The following is a 5,295-nucleotide window of genomic DNA, read 5'->3' as shown; positions in this document are numbered from 1 at the left end:
TGATGTCCCCCCAAGGTTTTATCTCTCTCTCTCTCTCTCTCTCTCTCTCTCTCTCTCTCTCTCTCTCTCTCGTAGTTACAAGAATGGAATGGAAAAGACATGGACAAGCTGAGCCAACTTTGACCCTTTCTGGCCCCAGTAGAACCTTTCATTCTGTTCTAGAGGCAGGCAGATTTCTTTGCTCTTTTTGGAGCAAATGAGCTGGTGAAATATTTCCCTATTCTTACCAGGTCAGCACCCACCTTCNGAATGTCTGTCTTCTTGGGTGTATGGGGGTTTTGAAGTGCCAGGGAAATCAGCCCTGACCATGGGGCCTGAGCTTCCTTCTTGCCAGGGGAGGTAGCAGAAGAATGAATGGGGTCATGCCCCTGCCTCCTAGCTGGTAGCAAAAGAGTGAATGGGGTCATGCCCCTGCCTCCTAGCTGGTTGAGGAGCCTCATGGTCAACATGGGGCAGGACCAGAAGTCACTAAAGCAGACTTCTTTCAAGGATTTTTGCCAAGGCTCTCCCGGGCAGGAGCTTCGGAGAGGGGGCAGGGATGAGTATTAAGAAGTCTTGGGAAGGACTAAAGAGCCAGTCCTTCAGGATCTGAGAAACCTCCCTACACTTTGCCTCACATCATTTTCCATCTCTAAGGAGGTCCCCAACTTCTNCAAATATTCTAATGTTGAAAATGCATATCCATAAGAGGAGGCTCCCTGACAGCATGCTGGTTCAAGGAGCAAAAGGCTCTCCCTGGGAAGCCTCCTCCTCCCACCCCCACCCCGCCCCCATTTTCATGCACCCTCCTCCTGCATCTCTACTGTTGCCTGGGAAAGTCTGTGCCTTTCTGCCCCCAGCACTGCCCAGAGCACCCTCTGCCTGCCCGCCTCTCAGGAGCTGGGAACTTCACCAAAAGGGACTTTGCCTTACTGGGACAAGGAGGAGGCACAGTCCCAGGTGCTCCATGTGTATCTCCGCTGGACTGATTTAAGCATTTTTGTACAGGTGGATCAAATTTATGTCCCCAAGTCCCACCNCCTGTTAGGTCAGTGAAGCCTGCCTCCCTCTTTCCAGGGTAATGGGAAGAAGAGGGTGCACGAGGCTCATGAGGGCAGCCAGGTTTCTGCCTGGGAGAGGAAGGTGAGCTTGNCCACTCTTCTTCTAGCGTTCTTCCTCCCACCCCACCTTTCACCCACGCTCCCAGGGGAAGGTGAGTGAAGGGACAAACACCATTGCGCACCCATCCCAGCATAATCCATCATCACAGGAAGCAGGGAGAAAGTTTTGATTTGGATTTTGTAAAACTTATGCATTTCAGCGATCTTCCCTCGTTGGGGGAAAGGCACCTCACTGGAGGAGGTGATGTTCAACTACATTAGAAGATTTGATTCTGTCAACTCTTTTATTACCTCAGATCGTTTTTTAAAAATAAGCCAACAACAAGTTTCAAAGGCCATTTTACCATCCTTGCTCCCAAACGACTCTTGTGGTGCCTGACAGGTTACTCCTGAGGGCTTGCGTCTACTTTTTCAAAGTCAACAGGTTTTTCTGGGTATGCGTGTTCTGTAGTTTCCATAGTAAGAGAGAAAATATAGAAATATTATGCAAAAAATATAGTTTTCTTTAGGTCAGGAACTGACATTTATTAGTCAGCCATATATCTATCTCTCTCTCTCTCTCTCTCTCTCTATATATATATATATATATATATATATATATTTAAAGAATTTCAAATAAAGTGCCACCATGTCACACCATGGAGGGGAGCGCACCACCAGCTGTTTGGCATGACAGGTGACTCAGTACATTTGTAATTGGTTAAAAACAACAACCAATATACCATACTTTCTTTCTCCAAACAGCCATCTTTATATTTAGGGGGGAAAAGTTGTTGGGTTCTAGACTTTTTTAATATAAAATTTTGTTGATAACAGAATTCAGTAAGTTCAAGTGTTTCTGTGCATATGTTTTTATATGTTCTTTTTTCTATTCAGTTTCAGTAATCCAGGTGGCAGTGAGTAAATATGACATAAGTTAATTACACTTTCCCCTAAACGGGGCTTCAGATTTGAAAGAGGTCAGATGGGGCAAGAGAATATATCCTAGAGCCTTCTTTTGATAAACCTGGACAGATGGGTAAGAACCTGCTGGTAGTGAAGGAAGCGCCCACAAAGAGGCTCCTTAGCTGTGGGGCCACGGGAGAGCCGAGCTTGATGGGACTCAGGAGTGTGGGTTTCTGTTTCTTGAGGAATTAGTGGGATGGATGGATGGTCTCTCCTAGTGAGCAAGGGTACTCCAATGTGGGGTCTACAGTTCTTTATGCTTCCTTCCCTTTCTCCTTCCCCCGGAGAGACCCCACTAGTGAGGTTCCATGTCTGACTCTGAGTTGTAACAACCTGCTGATACAGCAGATAGGAGCCAGAGCTCCAAACTGGAAAAGATGAATGCATCAACAATGGCTACCGTGGCTCTGGCTGACAGTCTCAGGACTAGGCCTTCTCGGCAGTTCTTCCATGCCCTTTCCAGTACTTTTCCCACCCTAAAAGTTGCAGGAGAGACCAGCTAGGAAGTTCCTCGGGGATGGGTTTCTTTTTGCCTTCAAGCGTTAGGGGAGAGTTGCAAAGATCAATCAGAAGGATTACCTCACTGCCGAAAACCCAAGGGAACCTGAGTGTGCCCGAAACCTCTCCCAGATCCCTCTTTCTTCCCGCTCCCCTTGCCTTACAGTGGAAGCTACCTGTGGCACCATCCCAACCTGCACATTCAATCCCTTTCTGCATCTAGGGTCCACCCCATGGCACTTAGGGGTGGGCACTTCAATGCCTGCTGTTCTAGAGCCATTCCGGCCTCCTCCTCAGAATAGACCAGATACTCTCCGTCCCTCCCATTTAGCTCAGAGCCAGAACTTTTACCTTCCCAGTCTGCAGTTCGGCCTGCTTCCTCCTTTCTTCTTGGTTGGGAGAGGTGAAGGAAGGTAAGATTCCCCGCAACGGAATCGACCTTTGGCCCGTATTTTCTCCCCATATGTATATATGCCATATGTAAATATGCCATATATGTGCCAACAAATTGTTCTATGCCAACTTTTCTAATCGGCATGCAGATAGGAATTTTAAGTTTCTTCTCAGTAACTAGTATAATGAGCACTGGTATTTTTGTACAAAACAAAAAGAAAAAAAATTGACTTTTGTGGTCTGCATGACAGACATGATATCAAAGCGATGTATATCCTAGCGTGTGTGGCCATAGTTTGCAATTCAGCTGAGCAGTGCACCCAATCTGTATTTGCATTTGATATTATTTAAGCTCTATGTATAATGTTTTGCATGTATTTATATGGTTCTTGGGAGGGGGAAATGCTAGAAACTGACAAATCTGTACTGCAAATGTGTTATGCAACTGACACGGGAAGAAAAGGAGTTTTAAAGGGGGTGACTTTTTGGAACCAATAAAGCTTTTTGCTGATGAACAGAAACCAATGCCATGCACTGAGAATAAAAACCCATGCCCACTTGTAATGTGCTGTCGTCCAGGTCCGCATGTCTCCACTGTGTGGTCGCACCACCGGGGCTTGCTGGGGCTTTACCTTCACTACCTTTGGAGCAAGCACGGGACCCGAGCTTGTCTCTTCCCATGACATGCCTCCTTCAGGGGCTCGCAACTCCTGGGACTAGCCTCATTCCCTTGAAGGATCAGCTTTTCTGTGCACACTATGGTTAGAGTCGGGTAGAGTTTACAACCCAGGCCCTGGAAAGTTGTCCTGAAGCCTCGGGAAAGATGAGCAAGAGGTTCCGGGCACAAGTCCTCCTCTTTCTCATTCGTCCCCTCCTCCCTGTCCCCCCTCCTCACTTTGCCCCCTCCCTCCCTTCCTAAAATGCCTTTTGACAAAGTTAGTCCCCCTTATAGTGACTGCCTGAAAAGGCAGACATTCTCCAAGGCTGGTTTGACTTTAGCAGTCCCTTCCACTGCCTTTGGGCATGGCTGGTATTAGACCCCAATTTCTCATCAAAGAAGATAGCCCATTACCCTCTGGACTGTCATCTCTCTCAGATGACTTCCTCTCGTAGCTCTCATCCCAAGTATAAAATCGTCCCCTCTAGAAAAGGACCCTGTTGGGCTAGAGAGATGTCTCAGTGGTTAAGAGCACTGACTGCTCTTCCAGAGGTCCTGAGTCCAACTCCCAGCAACTACATGGTGGCTCACAACCAACTATAATGGGATTCAATGCCCTTTTCTGGTGTGTCTGAAAATATCTACAGTATACTCACATACAAAAAAATAAATCTTTTTTTAAAGAAGAAGGAGGAGGAGGAGGAGGAAGAAGAGGAGGAGGAGGAGGAGGAGGAGGAGGAGGAGGAGGAGGAAGAGAAAGAGAAAGAAAAAGAAAAAGACCCTGTCTCTTACCTGGGTTTCCTTAGGAAAAGCATCTTGGTGAAGGGCAGCCAGTGTTCCCCAGTGGTTTCTGAGAGCAATCATTCAAAAGTAGGGACCAGCCTAGATGGGAAAAACTCAGGCTACATCTTTTTTTTTTTTTTTTTTTTTTTTAATGTTTTTGGTGGGGTGGTAGTGGCACACACCTTTAGTCCCAACACTTGGAAGGCAGAGGCAGGAGAATCTCTGTAAGGTTATGAACCCTGTCTCAAAAAAAAAAAAAGTTTTTCTTGTGTTCGTTTTTCTTTTTAATTTTTTTTATGTGTATTGGTGTTCTGCCTGCATGTATGTCTGTGTGAGGTGTCAGATCCTGGTACTGGAGTAACAGACAATTGTGAGCTGCCATGTTGGGGCTGAGCATTGAACCCGTGTCCTTTAGAAGAGCAGCCATTGCTCTTAACTGCTGAGCTGTCTCTCCAGCAGTTGGATTTTTGGTTTTGTTTGTTTGTTTTAATGTATATGAGTGTTTTGCCTGTGTACCTCCTGCCTGGTGCCCAGGGAGTCCAGAAGATGTTTTTGACTCCTCTGAAACTAGACTTACAGTTGGTTTTGAGCCTCCTTATAGGTGCTGGGAGTAGCAGGTGCTCTTAACCACTGAGCCATATCTCCAGCCTAAGAATTATCTCCTGCTTTCTTGCCTGTCCCAGATTGATCTCCATAGGCATGGACCTATGGAACACTGGTTTCCTTAGAATGGAGTCTGGAGAGTTAATTAAATAAATGTAAACTTTAAAGGAGTTGGGGCCTTATTTGATAACTGAAGTCATAAAACAGTTAAAACAGAACTTGCTTTTTTTCCCCATTGTAAGTGCCCTCCTAAATACCCTTGCTAGAAAGGATGTGTGCATATGCTCTCTCTCTCTCTCTCTCTCTCTCTCTCTC

The sequence above is a fragment of the Mus pahari genome, chromosome 5 (genome assembly GCF_900095145.1).
Source record: "Mus pahari chromosome 5, PAHARI_EIJ_v1.1, whole genome shotgun sequence".
Taxonomy (NCBI): Eukaryota; Metazoa; Chordata; class Mammalia; order Rodentia; family Muridae; genus Mus; species Mus pahari.
Note: the sequence above shows the minus strand (reverse complement) of the source record.